A 19,706-nucleotide genomic window follows, 5' to 3' on the forward strand; every position below is an offset into this window, starting at 1 on the left:
CTTGTCTTTGTGTTCTACAACCCTGTCCCTTTTTCTTGATTTGGCCACAGATGACAGCGGAGGTTGGCATGTGTTTCATATTCTGCATACTCATATCCCTAAGTCCCTCTTGTAATTACTATTCAGTAGATGCACTGTTTGGCACAAGGACAAGAGTTTGCATAATTTATGCAGAGCCGTCATCAATTTTTGAAAAATGGCCCCGGCCTTTTCTTGTGCTTTTAACTAAATAGATGCACTTCAGCCTGGACATAAAACGACCACAAGGAAACGGGAAAACTTTATTTATATCTTTACCTAAACTTTGAACCAATGCAGACTTTAGGCAGTAGATTAAAGCTGCGATATCCAGCTTCAGACTTCACTTGTTCTCCCACTGGGATAAGGCGACAACACTGTATGAAAAATGTAAAAATAATACTTTGCAAGACATCTCCTCTGCCTCCTGAAAAAGTCAGCTCTAAGATAAAGTTGTTGAAGATGAAATGTGTGTGATAAAACCTGGCAAACTTCCTCTGGATGTGTCCCTTAGGACTGTCACCTGAGGACAGGAAACTTTACTCTAAATCCCAAGAGAAGGTTCCTTTTTTTTTTTAGTTTAATGAAGATCAGCACGATGTAAATAAACTCCCTTTATGTTACTTTTTCTATGCCCATACATCCCACATTGGATTCCTGTGTCCCTAATCCTTGTTATGAACGTTTTTTCCTGCTGAATTGTCCTCTGGTTTGGATTACAGTAATCTATGGATATAACATCGCAATCCTTTTCTGTTGCCAGACCACAGGATGGATGTTTGCTGTACTTTTTCTAGCTCTTTTGTTTGATGTCCTACAAAGACGGAAAATTGGCATTTGTCCTTTAATTTCTCAATAGCTTATGTCGACTGGACTGGGAAGCATTATCCAGAATTCTGGAGGTAAATGGTAAGATTGAATAATAAGCTTCTTGGCTCCTCTGCCTTTTCTTTCTGTCTCTGGTGATTGAGTATAAAAAAAGCGGCATATAATTGCATGTTTGTCTCTTTTTAGTCCTAAATCTGCTGCATGGAACTCCTAGGTAGCCATTTTTAATCTCCAAAAATGTGATTATGTTATTATTTTTCTTTATTTGGACATATTTTTTGTTAGCTCTGTGATCTATTTAAAAAAAAAACATTTGTTATATAATATGCATTAGGATGAACCAAATCTTGGAAAGGATCATCATTTCTCATCATTTTTGATTTAATCTTTTTTGCAGACAAATCCCTTGTTGTACCAATCTACAGACTATTATTACATATTTTTATTTAGAACTATAGATATAAAAGTATGTTGCTGGTACAACGTCAAGTCAGTGATGATTTATGGACATATTTAATGGGCCATGGTTCCATTCAGACAGAGCTCATCAGATCATATTACCATTCTCTCATGCAGACTTAACATTTCCATTTAAGCCTGCTGTTTGCATCTGTGGAACCAATCAATAACCCAGCAGAGTGTGTTATTTGCATGGTAACTACCGCGGAGAAGGCGAGGAAAGTCGAGTTTTAAAAGAAAGTTCCTGTGCAACATCCTCTTAAAGGTCGCATGAGAGCACTCTCCCCTTCGACCTTGGAAATATCTGTTTTGGGTAGAAAAAAGAATCAGATAAAAAACTCAGTGACTTTGACTGTGCTTAATGACCGTTCTGCACAGACAAAACAAGGGCAACGATGCAGAAATATTCTCAAAATGGCTTACTAGAAGCGTTATTGCCCAATCTTTTTTTCTTTCCTGAAGGAAAACAGATCGATGTGCTTCACTTGGTTAGGGCACTCTTGGGATGTATTACTCGTTTTTGTGACACAAAGCACCAAAGCCGGGATTTTACCGAGGTTTTTGGATGCCAGACAAATATGTCAGAGGCGTCTCACTTCATAATCTGACCTGGAGAGCTGTAGAATTTGAATACATACATATTTACAAGGAATAACATTTTGTTATGGATGGATTTGTCTGATATCCCACTTACTCTGCACTATGTATTGTGTTGTCGGATTGGAGCCTGACCATTTATTACAGCCTCAAAGAACCTGCGTGGAGACAGTGATGGAGAATGCTGAATACTCGATTGTATTTATTTGGGATTTAAATGGAAAGATGAACATTAAGTATTTATTTAGTATTATACAGAGGTTAGCCACTGTTTGCAACCTCTCCTGAACTCTATCAGAAAAAGAAACTTTCCCTAACTGAAGGCAACAGCATGAGGATACTTCTCCTTTTCTCAGCTGCCAGAGACAGCTTGAGTTTTTCCTTCAGTCCATCAGTTTACACACAACACTGCTGAAAGTGGATATGACGCCATATGGCACTCTGAACCCTCGAACTACACTCTTCTAAGTGCTAAGTGCTTCATTTTTCACACTTGCACGAGGTCCGCTGTATTTATAATTCATTCAGCGGAAGGGCGAGCTTCACACGGTGGACGATACATTATATGCATGTTTAAACAATTTAACGCCCCCAAACCGCGTCGCCTTCTCTGAGCTCATGCACTACAGGGTTTTCCTTCTCTGTTTGAAGATGGGACCCAGGATATGTTGCCCTATTAGAAAGCAATAACGGATAAATTGCTTTACAGATGTTTAATAAAGGAGCGCTATGAAAGACCGCAGGCTCTGAATAATTTCATTTCCAATCGTTCAAATTTGACACATTATTAAAATTTGAACGCTTTTTATTTTTTATTTTTTATTCTTGACCTGGAGGGTGTTGCTGTGTTTATTTGGTGGGAAATATCATATGCAAGTCTGACTCGCAGAACTATCCATCAGAGCATTTGCACTGAGCTGAGTTATGCGTTTGACACTTGTTTCCCATCATGCACTAGCTCTATATGAACACAGATGTGCATTCATGCTGCTCACACTCAATTTAGCATGAAACGTGAGTCAGGTTTCAGGCCCCGGCTTAATAACTGTGCTCTGGTGTTTAATGCTCGGGTCATGCTGTCCATGTGGTGTGATGGGATACATGGGAATGAAGACATGCTTTGACTTTGGCATGTGCACGCCGTGTGTTTTGATTGCAGCTGCACAGCACTGACAAACAGCTCAGGGAAAACTGAGCTGCTCAAAACCCACATGAGGACAAGGAAAAAAAAAAAAAAAACGAAAACACCACATCTAGCCAGCGGGTTATGGTTCCCTTCTTGTTGAGCCTATCAGCAGGAGAGTAAACACTTAAGCGTGGCAAAATTCAGCTTGTTTCATTTTACGAGGTAGGATTCGGCTCCTAAATTTGTAAAAAAAAAAAAAATGTGCCCACAGTTATTCGGGCTACAACTGGCTGTTGGCAGAGCTCCTTCCTACTTCTATTTCTAAGCCTGTTTATTTTTCTGATATCACGCATCACATGTTACAGTCTAAATCATAAAAAGTGACTCAAACTAGTCTACATTTCAATTTCTGAGTTTTTTTCCATGATTTCAGACATTAGTAGACATAAACAGCCTTTGATTTTTATTTTTTTTTGTCTGCTTATGTTGAATTTGCCTTCAGAAATTATAGCTGGCCGCTTGTATTAGCTTGAAGCTAGGTAGCATTTACATTAGCTTCCTAAATTGGCTATTAAACCATCTTGGCCGTAAAAAATAAATAAAAAAAGAATGTTTTGTATCCTGCCTGTACCTACAAGCTGATGTATCCAACTATTGCCGTGCTCATCTAAAATGTGTTCTTCTTGCTACTCTTTTTAGTATGCTAGTTAGCATAGCACCCTTGTTAGTGCAGTGAAAATTAGATAAACACCCAATTTATTTGATTCCTCACAATTTGGAGTTTGTGGTTTTGGATTTTGGAGGGCAGATAAAAAGACTGTTGACTTTCTTTAAGTCCTGCATTGTCTGTCGCTAAATTTGCTAAAACATTGATCCCTGTGACGGCAACTCAGTATGATAAGAAATACAGCGCATAGATGACGCAAAGAACATCATGTGCAGCATTTATTGCTGTTTCAAAGTAGCCGAGACGCTAATCGGCAGCAGTACCATTAAACTAATTTTGATAAAACTCTTCAGAAAATCATGATGACTTTGGTCCGCTGATTCTAAATGAATGCCAACATTACACGTCGCAAACTGTCTCCGTCTCCCCTTTTTTTTTTTTACACCCACACTTACACACACTGCTTCGTCTCACTCAAGCCATTTGAATTTTTAAGGGATCGTCAAAGAAACTGTCAGCATCAGCTTGCACGGGAGAAATCGCTCAGACGCAGTGAGTTATTGGCACCATTTGGTGCGAGCATTAGTGCGTGCGTTCAGGCTGGGATCGCTGAGGTGTGCTTCATCCTGAATAATGATTTGCAGAGTCGGACCGAACACGGGACATTTCTCCGTGTCACTCCACTTAACATGTGCCTTTTCCGTTCTGATGACAGGTCCCTGGGTTTGACTGAATATCTGCTGGAAAAGCTGTGGGGAAAGGGGTGGGGGGGGGGGGGGGGGGGGGGGCGTGTTCAGAGCAGCCAAACTAAAACCATGTGGTGATTAAAAGCAGTTCTAGAAAATCATTTAGAGAGGGCTGTAACATTGAGATTATAAGAATAAACCCAAGTGTTGCTGTGGTCTGAATCAAGTTTTCACTGTGCATACCCTTTGACATTCTCCTCTGACATTACATTTGCTTTATTGTATTATTTTTATTTGAGAGTTGTTACATTATCTTTACTCCTTCCTTGTGCATTAGCCTCTGTGAACTTTATTTCCCCTCATGATGATTCAGAGGAATCTATTGTAATGTTGGCATTATGCTTAAAACACAATGCTTGCTAGAATATATACACACATACTCACACACACACACACACACACACACACACACACTTGGAATGTGTTTTGGCTGACATCTGAATCAGCTCCGGAGGCATTATGGGAGGTCAAAGCAGATGCAGCCTATATGCAGATAAAGCTGCAGCGATTGGAGCAGAAATGATTGCAATTCACGCTTGTGGGCTTTTTCTCTGCACAGTTTAGACAACAGAAAAAAAGCAGGAGCAGAGCAGTGCATGTTGCCATCATCAATCACCTCAGAGGCTGTGATGTGTCAAAAGCATGAATGGCATGATTCTCATAGATAGGGCTGTTTAAAATTCAGGCGTCTGGATATGTTGCGAGAGGAGATTCCGTCAGAGCTGAACCAGAGGGGAAGCTCATCTCACGGTCCCACTCACTATGTTTACATGCATTTAGAAGTCCAGGTTATGAAGGGAAACCAGGCATGGAGGAAGGAAATCAGAGACATGTTTCCCTATAATGATTACCCAAAAAGTTCTGACTACAAGCACCCATTGGACTTGAATTGAGGAAGCCAATATGTACTGCAGGGTAGTATTGATTTAAGGTATGGCTGAGGTTTCAGATAGTTCTTTTTGAGCGTTTACATTGGCAAAACATTGACAGATTTTCATTATTCTCTGACTGTGCCTGACTTAAACAAAGTCCAACAGTGAAACCTTGGGTTTGATTGTTTAAATTAAAAAAATCTATGACTTTGAAATGCAATATATTGTTCCATCTTGCTCTAAAAACAAGGTTTCTCTTAATCCCTTACGCTGATTCAGGAAAACCAAGTTTCCTGGCTGCATTATGTTTAAGATATCAGGTTACAGCAAGGCCAACAATAACCAGGTTTTGTAAAGGGACAAGGCTAGCATTATATGTACGCCTTTTTTCTTATCGTCAACCAATGCCATGAGAAAAAACCATCATTGGTGTTAGCTTGTCTTTCTGTCCGTCACACTCAGCCTTAAGTCTAATTTCTCCGACTAAAGACCTACATTTTAAATGCTTAGTTTCTGCAAATGTTGCTCAAGTGGGAGTAAATAGTGCATTTGTTCAGGATTATCTTCAGCTGCAGATTAATACACATCTGGTGCATTAGAGAGTATTTGCAGCATTAGGATGGGGTAATGTGGGATTCAAAGTAAACCATTATGCTCATATACATCTTAATGAAGGAACATGTCACCTATAGTCCATCTATTAGACACGTTGACAAGCATTTAATAGTTCACAGAAAAGTGGAGAATGATGGAAGAGATAAATTCGATGTATATAGGTTTGGTTTAAGTAGAATGCACTTCTTTGTGAGATATTGCCAATGGGATAAGTTAACAGTAAGAAATACATTAGAATATCCTTTAACATTTTCTTTAAAGTCTTCTTAATGTTTTGCCCTTAATAGAGAAATGATTCATTTTGAAATTAAAGACGACACCAAGGCTTGGAGCTGGGTTTCGTTTTTTTCCTGGCTCCCAGTGTTTTAAAGACCCTTAATGGTAACGTTTGCAATGAGTTATACAAAACTGCACTGAAGGAAACCTCTCGAGTAAAATAGTCCCTGTGATATATGTACGGTCCCAGACAAGTCTACACCATTTAAGTGTTTAAATTTATGTGAGTTAGATCTGCCACACGAATGAATTTAAGTCTCCCAAATTGGCTGGATCACATTTCTCATTTTTCAATCTCAGCTTGGATGCCACTATCAACTTTGATGAAACCTCTCAAACTCAAGATGGTAACAGATTTTTTTTTAAAAAGGAAAGCAGCCTCTCTACTGGGAGTTCTAAGTCATCTGTTAATCAGAGACAACCATAATTATCCTAGAAGTGAGGCATTCTTGTCATTACTCAGTCTGCATGCCCAGCATTGCCAAGAGTTGCCGAACTATATCCATGCTGATGCTTTCTTCACATGAGCATAGAGGTGTTGGCTGCTGCTGCCATATTATCACCCTTCCCCAGGGACATATTGAGTAATAAATATTAGATCCACCAGTACTGTTTCACACAGATGATGATATTAGACTTGCCAGCCTGAGGCATCAGCTGTGTGTGCTGGATGTCTGTCAGAGCAAGAGTCCTCCCCTCCCCCAACACCAGACTCCCCCCCCCCCCCGTGCTGTCACCAACTGGTCCAGGGATTGCATGCCAGATTTGTGGTCCCAGAGACCCCACTTTGCTTTGTTTCCAAGTCAAAGAAGAGCATTGAAATGGACTCATGATATAGAAAACAGAATTCTGCTCTCCCTTGCCGGCTTCAAATGGGGGGCCACGGTGGGGTTGGTTTGTAAAGGGCTTGTGGGAAGGATAGTGTTTCAGACACACTCCTGATGGCCTGTTGCGCAGCTTGAAAACATTTCACTGTTGGACTGGAATAAAAATGAAATAAGAGAAATCTAAAGAGAAAGGACTGTGGGGTGGAAAGTCCTGTTCACTTGAGATTTGGGCATCCAGATGTAAGTTTGTGATAAAAAAAAAAAGAAGTGCCTTACAGGACTCCCCAGATATGAGTCAACGTTGTTCTGTCTGAGATGGCGTGAGGTTTTGGATCAAACAGGATCATCAGGGATGCAAAAAAATAAAAAAAAAAGGCTACTGTGAGATTGGCATCTGTGTCGAAATGATTTGACAGAGACGCTTGAGTAAGTACACATCTCTGAGATTTTCTCAATGAATAAAAAATTGGAACGTAGATGGGCTTTGTAGCAGACTTTCAAAGTGTCGGAGTTGTCACTCTTGCTTAAATAAGACGAGTTTAGATTCATGGTTACAGCTGTGAGGGTTTTTTAAGGCATAGTGGCACTAACAGCAAGAGCTAACATCTACATACTGGGATGCTAGTAATGATAATGCTGGCACGATAATTAATGCTCCATGAGAGTTTCTCAGGCTCTGCTTTTTTTATTTTTTTTGTAATGCTGACATTGCTGGTATAATAAGAAATGTTGATCTGAGGACATAGCTTGAAAAAAAAAAACTTGTGTGGATAATCAAAGTGTTATCACTGGGGAACATGATACTCTAAAGGAAATGATCTTCCAAGCCATACAATGGTTCTAAAGCTATTTAATGTAATCTTCTTGGAAAATAGAACTAATTAGGTGGATTTGCTTGTGATTTGGCGCTTAATGATAGACATTGAGACCAACCCGTATTGCCATCCCTAGAGTCATAGCACTAGTTCATAATAAATAAATGTACCCATTCATTTAATTCGTATGCAGAGACATTGTAGACATTGTTAATTGAGTTTAGTAAATAAATGAGTTTGGCATAAAAACCTAACTGGATGACTTCACTACTCTTACTTGCCAATCTTTTTGGCCAAATTAAATACAGGTTGCTTTGGAGACCTCCCAGCATTGATACGCTTGTTATTGATTGGGAAAAGGCCCATGCCACCAAACCAGATTCCTGTTTTCCCGTCTGCATAAACAGGAGGCAATCTCATTTAAAAACTGACAGCGCTCCGAGTGGGCCCGCGAAACTTCCACTTATTTGGGGGTGTAGTGCTCTGCAAAGTCAAAAGCAATTACTGGCCTTGCTCTGTAGAGGGGCAGAATTGTGTTTGTGGCCATGGCGTAAGTGGCTAAAAAAAACCATCACACCAGGGTACAATTAGGACTTGGAACTGTGTCACAAGTCGCGACGATTGTGTGTTTTGTCAATTTAAGCATTTTAATGCTGCCGAGGAGGAAGAAACAGGAAGAGCAGCAGGTTAGGAATGCAAAGGAGCAACTGTGTAAGAGTATTTGTCATAGAAGAGGACAGTGTTTATGCACTTGCTCTGTTCTCCACAATATATCGGAGCTGCCAACAAACACACAATATTGCATTTTCTACAGAGGATCTGGGTGCAAACCCTATTATTATGCTTTCCAGTCCAATCACACTGCAATTGTTAGGCCTTCCAGGTCCATCCATCCAAACCCCTTATTTGAATCCATATTGTGTGTTTGTAATGCTTTTTCTTAAACAGACTGTCCAATGTAGCAGCCTGTAACTGTCCAATATGTGTGTAAGCCCCAATCGGGGCACTGTAAAGGCTGTGGTTTACGGTCTGTTCCTGTACACTGACATTCGCTCACTATCCCCCGGCCGTGATGTGGCTGCCTCACCCTGAGAGGACCTCCGCATTTAGATTTAGAAAAGGTCGCCTGCAGAGTCCAACCCAAACACATTCTGCCACTCGGCCAAGAGGGCAAGGTCAGTCAGTGGATTTTGTGTGTGTGTGTGTGTGTGTGTGTGTGTGTGTGTGTGTGTGTGTGTGTGTGTGTGTGTGTGTGTGTGTGTGTGTGTGTGTGTGTGTGTGTGTGTGTGTGTGTGTGTGTGTGTGTGTGTGTGTGTGTGTGTGTGTGTGTGTGTGTGTGTGTGTGTGTGTGTGTGTGTGTGTGTGTGTGTGTGTGTGTGTGTGACGCCTCTCCCTGAAATGTGTCTAAGTACATTAAAGCACACACAGGTCACAGAGTGCCTCCACATTGGGTGTACTAGACTTACTGACCGTTCATGTCTGTGAAACACACAAGATAAAAACATAAAAATCAACTTGACTCTCGCTCTGTTGTCTCCTAACAGAGTTCCAGTGTGTTTTCACAGTTGTACTTGAACTAAGTCTTTAATGACTTAATTAGAATTAGTCAGCATCCAGTGAAATAGACCAGTACAACCTAAATGGCGTTTTTTTCCCTCAGTAAATTGCTCAGCATGAGAGTCGCTGCTGCTGAGTCTATTACAACTACTGCACTAATTGAAATCATGGTTTATGCAATGCTGCGGCAAATCCCATGCCTACGTTTTCTCCTTTGTGTTAGGGAAAGTGGTGTACTGCATGGGATGCAAGGAAAAAAAACACATCAAGATGAAGAAAAAGCTTACTTGAGAGTCAGTCGACATTTAGATTGAGGTTGATTTTAACCTCAAGGCCCCAGCTTTCTCATCAAGTTTCAGAACTGGAGGTAAGACCAGGCATCCAGAGACCAGCCGTGATTTGTCAGACCTTAGAGCACTTGCCTTGACAAGAGAGAAGAGAATTGCTCTCTTTGTCCGGAGACATACCCCATGAGGAAGTTTGCCCAGACCAATCACACTTTCATCAAACTCCATTCTAGGCTACCCTGAGTGAGGATTGAAGGACCCCAAAGCCTCTCAGCTCTCTAGACTTCTAACATATTCTACGAGCAGGCAGCTCTTCTCCATGCCTTGGAAAAAAAAAAAAAAAGAAATACCCAATTATAGATGATTATCTCTGAGCATTTTTTGTACAAGGCAGACTCAAGAAAGACAGGAAAAGCAGTTGGCAAGTTTCAGGGCTTCACAGGGCAACCTGATCCATAATGATTCGGAAATGGTTCATACCATCTTGGCTTGGCTGGCAGCTGTTGCCAGTGTACTCTGGGCTGTTTCTTTTCACTCAGGTCTGCGTTGGCTGACTGTGTAAGTGTTACAAAAAAAAAAGTACAACAAAAACAGTTTTATTATAAGAATACTTTCAATTGTATTCCTCTGAACACCTTGAAGTGTTATCCACATTCTTTCGCTTTTTCTGAACTTCTCAATTTTGAGTTAAAAAGAAAGTCAGTCCTCCCGGGTTCTAGCAGGGCCTTCACAAGTTTATTCTTGCCCGCTAATCGATCACTCCGAAAGCAGGGTCACTGAGGTCTTCACAAGTGAAGCTCTCTCATATTTCAGCCAGTGCTTTCTAAAAGTGGTTAGACAACACAAAAGGAGCCAACAAAGCCAACACCGTGACTGTTGACCCTTGGGTCAGCTATGTTTGGATGATTATTTACCTTAAAACACTAGGGGACTAACATTGGTGATTCAACAAGGAAAGAGATTATTGTGGTTGACAAATACTTGTTGGATGAATTGTTTGCCTCATGTTTTTTTTCCAACATTTTCCTGATACTTACTTTCTAAACAAAGTTTTTTTCCAGTCGGACTGATTTACTGTCTTTCAGATTATGGAAGACGAGAAAACAACCCAAACCAAACCCTCTGAATGAAATCAGAGTTGCAGTACATTGATGTGATATAATCTTGAAATTAGAAGCCACATTAAAAGTTTGGGTCAAAGTTCAACCCTCAGTACAAAACACACACCAACAATACAGCAACAACAGCTGCAGGAATTCACAAGATGATATGTAGGACAGTCATTTCTAAAACTGCAGAGTTATTCTTACACAATGTTTGCTTTATTGCTTGAATGTATTCCAGCAATGTCACTGGTGAATCAATACTGTCTCGCAACACAACATATTGCATTGATTATTTTGGTCACACTTTCATATTGGTATTTGCAGATTGAGGAATATTGCCAGGATCATTACTTTTCACACAATAACAGACAGAGCAGGTTCTTTCAAAAGGTGTGTTGGCTGAAATGTCAACGCTTTAATGAAGACGGCCTGTCAATAGTTGGCAACTAAATCATTTTTCACACCCTGTTCAAAACGAATACCGTCACTACTTTGCTTACAAGATGTAACAAGACGTAACGGAAATGGTTGGTCATTTAGGACAATATGATCTCAATGAGGCTATTCTTTCTGTAATTTAAAACAGGATTTGAGAAAAACTTGTCTCTTTTCTGTTTGTCATTTCTATGTCGAGATTGAGCATGTATTCATGAGCATATCTGCACACACCTGCCGCCTGTTCCAACCGCTGGATTTCCCTGGTTTCTTCTCTCTTTCTCCCCCCTTCCTCTCCCTCTAATTGAGCTATGAGTAGAGTCCAGGTGGAACCCATTTGAATTCCCTGTGGTCGTGACCATTGTGGTTGCTCGTGACACAGTCATAGCTCTCATTTCCAGACCGTTTACAACATATTCTTGCCATTGCTAACGCTCGCCACAATCATTATGCCACCTAGACGCACGATAGCAATTTGCGGTCAAAAAGCACTAACACAGACATGCGGGACCAGATGGAAGGCGGAATTAACATCGTAATCAAGTCTGTATTGAGTGCATGCAGCAAGATACATAATGTAGCCTCCTATTGTGCATTGCATTTGCCTAGCCAGGGATGATATGCAATTCATGTTTTAAGATTTCATTATATTCTGTGCACTTGGCTCAGCATCAGATAATGATATTGAAATGCATGCGCCATTGGGATCAGTGTTATTGACATTGGAATTTGCTGTACCCCTGATTCAGGGGCTGAGCTAAAATTGCTGCTGTTGTTTGTGAGTGTGTGTGTGTATGCAAGTACGTTTTTTTTTTTCCCTCTCTTCTGAAATCTGGCAGGGAATGAAGTGTCTATTGGAAAATTATGCAAATGCAGTTAGAGGGAATACAAAATGAAGGGAAATTGGGACCTGAAAAGTCACATGCAAATAAAAAGAAAATAAATGGAGCAGATGCCCTCCAAACATTGCAGAACTGAGAAAAAATGGCCTGATTGGGCTTTGTTTCACGCGTGAAAGGGTGTGCCTTGTGCTGCGCTTCTCTGTATGCTGTTGAAAAAAAGTGCTTTATATGGTTAACAAGCGTTCTCTATGCTGCCCATATTGAAAACAAAAAGAGGTTTGCTATAGATGGACAGCCATTCATGTTTTTCCTCAATAAGAACCAGGTGTTTATTAGCACATTCAGATAAGCCTCGTCAAAGTTTATAGCCATACTACAATAGCTGCTCTTTAAGTTTATAGCTGGGGCTAAAATCAGAATGCTGTCTTGCTAACGATGATATAGTGATGTGCTTATTTTAAACAAGTGTGTTTACCATGTTCAACAGTATTTGCAAATGAAATCAGATAACTGACATGCACACTTTAGAACCGTTTTAGCCCGCTAACACATGCTAAAATCAAACTTTTCTTCAATAAGTTTGAATACAAATCTAATGATATAAGTTTGCATTAGCAAATATTATATGCATTCTTAATGACCTACATGTTTATTAATTGAAGTAATCTTACCACATTCAGCATCTAAGTTGAGCAAACAGAATATTTAAGCTCAAATCAATGACATTACTAACATGCTAATATTGAATAGGTCTTTTACTACATTCACCATCTAAGTTGGCATGCATTATAAGTATGCTAACATGCTCAAAAAGACAACACTAACATGCTTCTCTCTAGCAGATATGTTCACCACATTCTCCATCTAAGTTTAGCATGCTAACAATACAATGTTAGCACACCCTTTTCACACGGGTCTGTTTACCGTCTTCACTGCCTAAGTTAAGCATGCAGAGTTAACAAAATAAAAAGGACTAATTTGCCTATTTTAAGCAGTTCTAATGTTCCACATTCGCCATCTAAGTTAAGTATATAGACTTGGTATGCTAACTAGCTTACAGAAACACTACTAACAGGCTTTTTTTTTAAGCAGGTGTAATGCCTAGCTTGTTCAGTCAAAGTTTGATTTGCTAGTATGCTCACTTCAACTTGTTAAAGATCCAAACAAAATTACAGCTGGGTATATTTGAATTTCTCACCACTACAATTCATCTTGAATAAAACATGAATGGGTGTACCTGTTTTTTGTTGGGTAGTCTTTAGATTCTTACAGTCTGGATTGAACAGCGTTGCCTTTCTTATTGCTATGCCTCTGACAATGCTAAAAATCATGTGAAGCCTTTGGCACCATAGATGAGGTCATATTTTCTACAACACATCTATCATACCCATAACCTTGCCAATACTGTCATCTTGTATCATTGAAAATTGCACGTCAGCACAATACATTGGCGATATATTGATACAGCTGTCTAAAGAGAAATCTATACACTGCAAGGGATATACCTTTGAGGTCCCAGCGTGTTGAATCTATATATCTATATATCTTCTTCTATGTTATATAATAGTGAATATTGGGAGTATTGGGAGCACAATCCATTTTAGTCCCCCTGCGTTTGTATAATGTGTCACATTTTAGCTCACATCCAAAATGAAGCCTGGCCAAATAATGGCTCTCGGTGTTTGTGGGCACAGCATGCCAATTGCTTCTGGAAGGTGATTAATGGCTAATAGGTAATGTTGTCATGGTAACCTGCCCATCTGACTCCCTATGGCGTCAAAAGCTGAAGTCAAGGCTGTACATTGGACTCCCTCACACTGCAATAAATGACCTTCAGATATCAGCTAATATACGTTTCCTTTACATCTCAGTCCTTGTCTTTTATCCTTTGTGTACATTTCATCCATCTCTCTCTCTATTTATCTAGATCGGTCCTCCCTCTCGCTTATCCTCCATCTTTCATTCTTTAACATTCCTCCATTCCCCAGTTCTTGAAAGTCCATCGCTCTCTCTTTCCTCTCCTGCCTATTACCCCGCCTCTTCCTCTCCTTCTTCTTTTGTCTGGCAGCCATTTGAGCTGCAGAAGGAGAGATATGTCTAGAGAGAAAGAAGATAGGATGAAGGAAGACGTGGAAAATGGATAGTGTCTGAGCTTTGCTTTATAATGGAGAACTGTCTCAAGGCGCACATTTCCTTCCTTTAAACGATGCATCTATCTGCATTTATTCACCTCAGCTCTACGTCCACTGAGGCCTTTGTGCTTATGTTTCTCCTCTTTGTATAAATGTAACCCATCCCAATTGTAGGCATGTGTAATGTTAAATATTTGTTCTATTTGTTTTCAGCTTGTTTTTTTATTGTTTGCCAGGTAATTTCCTCCTAATGGATTGTGTTTCTATTGTTATGTAGTTAGTTGGTGTTTTGTGTGACAGGAGGGGTTGCAGTGCCTTTGTGCACACAGAAAGGAGGAGGGAGGGTCCCATTATTTAACCTGAGCCATCAGTCACACTCAACAAGCCTATCATATAGGGCCATTCAGAGACTCTGGCGGCTAAAGTTAGCGCTATTATCTGCCTGTCACTGGCTAGCTGTGTTGCGGTCCCTCGTGGAAAACCAATTGTATGAGTGAATGCCTTGTCAAGCTCCAGGGATGCTCACATTGCCTTAAAAAGAGCACTCTCCATTCACCTTCAGTGTGTCACACCTTTCAACTCGCATTAAAAAAAAAGCATGATTTTGACATTTCTGCTGTTTTTCTATGTTACAGAAAAAAAAAAAAAAAAAGACCGCTCAATTTTTAAGCCATCAGTGATGTTTGGAAACTCAACCAAGTGGAAAAAAATAATGTTCATACCTCTGGAAGTGAAAGGATCATCTCACTTATAATCATCTCAGCTCATCTCTTAAGATTTCCGAGTGAGTGCTCATCAATCAAACGGTATGCAGACAGCGTGCGTGATTAATATTCATCTTTATATATGAGGTGCTCCATTTGCATGAACACTTGTCTGTCTCATGAAAATTACCTCCAGTCCTCCGTGCTGGTGTGATAAGCATCTGGACATGGAACATGTTGAAAATGTAAGACGTGGTACTCAACCCGGCAACACGATCACACTTCATTACATATTGTTATGTGGGAGGGCTTCAAGCAGGCGTGACTAGTAACATCATACTTAGCGTGCCCCCATCAGATAACACACAGGATCAAGTTTCACTTTGTTGCAGAAGCATTGTATGGAACGAGTCCTGATTAATGGAAATCATCTTTGGTTTCCTCAGGTCAGGATGTGACAGATGGAGAAATGCCCTCCAGGTAGTGATGTGCATCTGTGTGATGGCTTTCTTTACATTCAGGGTAACGGAGATGACGGCGCTGAAGTGTGGAAGATATTTCTGGTTAATTCAAAACTATTTTCAGATTGATCCAGGTATATTTCAGGTGCCATTTAAATACGCACACATGTATGAAGAGAACATGTCTTTTCAATTTGATCAGAAACTTAAAAAATGCTGCTTGAGCCAGCATGGTGACCGCCACCAACAGGCTTCTGAAGCACCCTTCAGTAACCAATGGGTGACTTCACTCAGGCTTCTTACCCTATAATGTATAGTCCATGTGCTGCACTAGTTAATTTCATAAGAAAATTTTAAAAAAAGCATGCTGCCTACAGATTCATGCATCATACTGTAGTTGACATTTCATCGAAGGCAGTTATAAAGTGAAAGGACAAATAATAATGCCTTTCAATACTCACAGAGTTTCCGAATGAACCTTTTTGTTCCTTTGCATTAGCGTGTATGCTACAGAGAAGAGTTCTGCCATGCTGCTCAGAGTGACAGTGACCTTCGATGCAAATTGGTAGTTGTGAATTTAAATATGAAAAGCATGTGCAAATAGCATGGAAAGCGAATGGCATACTGTGTTGTGCTGCTGGCAGACACTTGAACATCAGAGAAAGAAAAGGAAACAAGGTCCAATTTTCAGTCATAAAAGTTTACCTATCGCTTAAAAAAAAAAATGTTTTTAATGAACTGAAATTGAAAGTAACGCACTTAATACCAAGACGCATTTATTTAGATTTTTAGCTTGCCCTCGCTAGAACTGATCTATTTCAGGTGTTGTGTCATCGACAAATCACAGTCACACAAACTGCCTAATTGCAACATCACACATTTGACTCCCACCCAACGACAGGAGACTGAGGAGTGTTATCGATGCCATGGTAGCGGATGGTATTTTGTCGCACGTCAACATCTTCTTTCATAGCTTTTACCACCAAAATCATATCAACACGAGCATCCTTGACACCTTTTCCAGAAAAGTGTTTTTGTCATTTTCCATCACACATGATTAATGAATCAATGTAAATTTCATCATGTACAGGCTTATTTCTGGATCCTTAAATCAAGCTCATTTGTTTTGGTTTCCCTTAACGCTCTTGGCCTCTCATTTGTCTTTTCACCAAGTCAGATTATTGCTGTGAGACTACATATTCCCCCCCCCGTGATAACCACTGTGGTATCACCCGTCTCTGTTTTGCTTTAACTAGATAGAAAAGTCAATTCATTCAATCTGTCAGGTTTCATCTTGGGGCCCCGTTGGCACTCGCACCGTCGCTGAAATAACAAAAACAACATCATCGCAGATTAGAAAAAGTAGCTCCGCAAGGAGACGGCGAGGCGGTGAGGAAGAAGTCTCCTTGATGTGGCAGAGAACAGAAGCTGCGGTCGCCGCTCGGCCCCGCTAAATGTTGGCCGGTTTATCTAAGGGAGTTATACAGAATTCCCCTCAGAACAAGTACCCTTGAAACGTCAGCACCGTAATGTATCATAAAGCTCCTTCTGGAATACAAGACAAGTTGGCAATGCTGGACTTCTGCTCTGTCTTTTTTGTCTTCTCATTTTTCTTACATTGAACTTGGTCCAAGCCCTCCTCATAAATATGTATTTTATGATGTGTTGTTTTGGCGGTTGATAGCACTTCATGTACCTAAGCCCACAGGTTTTTTTTTTCTTTCTTTCTTTCTTTCTTTCTTTCTTTCTTTCGAGAACAAATTAACAACTTTGATAGCGAAGTGTTTTTCATTTTATTTTAACACCTGTGCAAGTAGTCCCTGCTTTATCGGCTGTGCTGTGAGATACGGCGCGTAGAGTCTCACTCAAACACACACACACACACAAATACACACAGAAAGCTACACATTGTCATTGTCTTTCCCTGTAAAAAACAACTGCTACCTTTTGGTACTTTATTTCTCTTGATTTTTTTTTTTCAGGTGCAAAAACCTGCAGAATAAGCCAGATATTTTAACATGTTGTCGTTCCCCTGCCTCCCTTTTTTGTCTCTTTTTCTCTGCCACCAATTTAGAAGTTGTCCTACAGTATAAACTTCAAGTCCAATTTGCCGCTTGGACAGTGAATTTGAATGCGATTATTCCAGGAATAATGTGTTTTTTTTTCCCTGTCAAGGGAGTCGCACTATCTGATTTGATGTCATATTTAATTTCGCTCTCCGGCAGCTGTCACGGCGTTTTATTAAAAGCGCTGTTTACTCACAAGGATATTTTCTTTGATCAAAAAAGAATCCATCACACTGCTATTTTAATGTCTTAAAAGCCCTGTCATCATGTGTATGTATAAAAAGAATTGAAGTCAACGGTACAGCAGATGTGGTTCAGAAGAGTTGTTGGACTTCTAGTTTTTTTTGCTCCTCTCTCCTAAGACTTTGCGGATGAGAAAGATGACTTTTAACCTCTTAATATCACACAAATGGTCTGTTTATGCAGAGACATGCCATTCTCAAACCTATAAATAATTGCTCCAAAAGATCAGATTACTCTAATGGAAGATTTTTTTTTTTCGATTAGGAGCTAGATTTTGAGACTGAAAGAAGTCATAGCATAACTCCATTACGGATGTCTGTAAGAGGTGTATTTAAAATGTAATGTCAGTCAACCTCCCCAGTGCCTTGTCCTTTGATGCAGCGTGCTAGTTTTGACCTTTTGTAACCAGATTTCCCAGCATCCCACAATGGAATTATCTCCCAGCAATATTAAATGCAGCATAGAATGCTTAATGTGCAAGGGATAATGCGCGTGTAGAGGGATGGCGGCATTGTGTGTGTGTGTGTGTGTGCACTCTGTGGCTTGTATCATTTTGCAGAGATTATATTTCTGCGGCAGATCATGGCTGATAGTGGATAACAGAGGGGCTTGGATTGCCTAATCATTAAAGCGGACTTAACCTTAATAGCATGATATGGGCTTGATGGGAGATAATCTCATCAGAATATAGATTGAAAATACATGTATCCTCATTTAACTGGTTTTTCCCCCCCGTGTATTTATTTTAGTTCAGAGTTTTGGGTTTGAAACTTGTGTGCCATTGTTTAAATATCCACTCCGACTCCATTAAATCACATTTTACAATTCTAATCCAAGTATGCTGTCTCGTAATATTTGGCAATAACTTCACTCAGTGTCTTGTGCGTAGCGGTAATGTCACATTGTGTATAAAGATGGACATCGAGTCCCCACCTCTTTCCATTATGAAGCCAAAATATACATATAAGTGGGCTCAGACGTCTTGGCGCTGGTGATGTCATTGGTAGCCAGAGTATGTGCAAGAGAAATGTGTCGGTGTTAGTGTCTCATCTTTTCCGCCACCCAAAACACGTTTAATCGAGTAAAAAAACATGGTAAGGCTCAGTGGTTAAATCATGCTTCCCATGTACACAGGTATTAGCCCTTGAAGCGGCAATGTCAGATTCCCTCCCTTGGCCATTTACCGCATGTCATCCCCCACTCTCTCCCTGTTTCTGACTCTATCCAATCTACTCTGTCCTCTAAATAAAAGCCTAAAGAAAAGGCTTGAAAAAAAGATTGTCAAAATCTTAAAGTTAATTTAAGTGCAAGTTACATCCTCATGTACTTTGTTTGTATAACACTGCAGGAACTAATAACGGCTAAGGCTCATCAGAAAACACTTTGACAAAAATCTTCATGATAGGAACCAGACAGAAACTGTGTTCAAGAAAAAAATGGTTTGATCTGTTTTTTTTAATTTTATAGTTATCTCCCATCTGTTAACATGGAGGAGGTGGGCTTTGTAACCTGTACGACAGCTCACTCACCTGGGGGTGATCTAGATGTTTTAGCTTCACTTCTGGGGATTTGTCTTGTCACCCATATTCATTTTTAAAGGCTATGTGACGGCGTTCCAGAGAAATTTGTGGAGGTCAAAGTTAGCTTTGTCTCTTTGGGCTGATTAAAGTGCATCTGATCAGGCGATGTTTTTTTTTTGTCTGGTATTTTGGAATCAAAGCCTTTCGAGCAAAGTAGTCTTTTCTAAAATATTCACAGGTGCAAAATCTCAAATTGTGAAGTTATGTCACGTACTCAGAGGGAATGAAAAAAAAACCCACAGCAGAGCTTCTGATGTCAATTACCAAAAGGCCTCGCCAGAATACACCCAAGGTCTGGAGCATACATACTCAATACACACACACACACACACATTTGTTTTCCAAAAGTTGCTTCATCGCTCCCTCCTTGCGTCTCCGTAGGAGTGATTTGTTGTTAAGGTGGGGGAGTTAACACATCGATGAGCAACAAACAACAGAATATCCCAA

At 40.1% G+C, this 19,706-nt stretch overlaps 1 protein-coding gene across 1 annotated transcript in view; it reads left to right on the plus strand.

The window, feature by feature from the left end:
- LOC110003601 (adhesion G protein-coupled receptor L3) overlaps nt 1–19,706 on the plus strand; it is a 219,866-nt gene that overhangs the window by 39,343 nt on the left and 160,817 nt on the right. The gene's annotated exons all lie outside the window — the stretch shown is intronic.

Source organism: Labrus bergylta, chromosome 22 (genome assembly GCF_963930695.1).
Source record: "Labrus bergylta chromosome 22, fLabBer1.1, whole genome shotgun sequence".
Classification (NCBI taxonomy): Eukaryota; Metazoa; Chordata; class Actinopteri; order Labriformes; family Labridae; genus Labrus; species Labrus bergylta.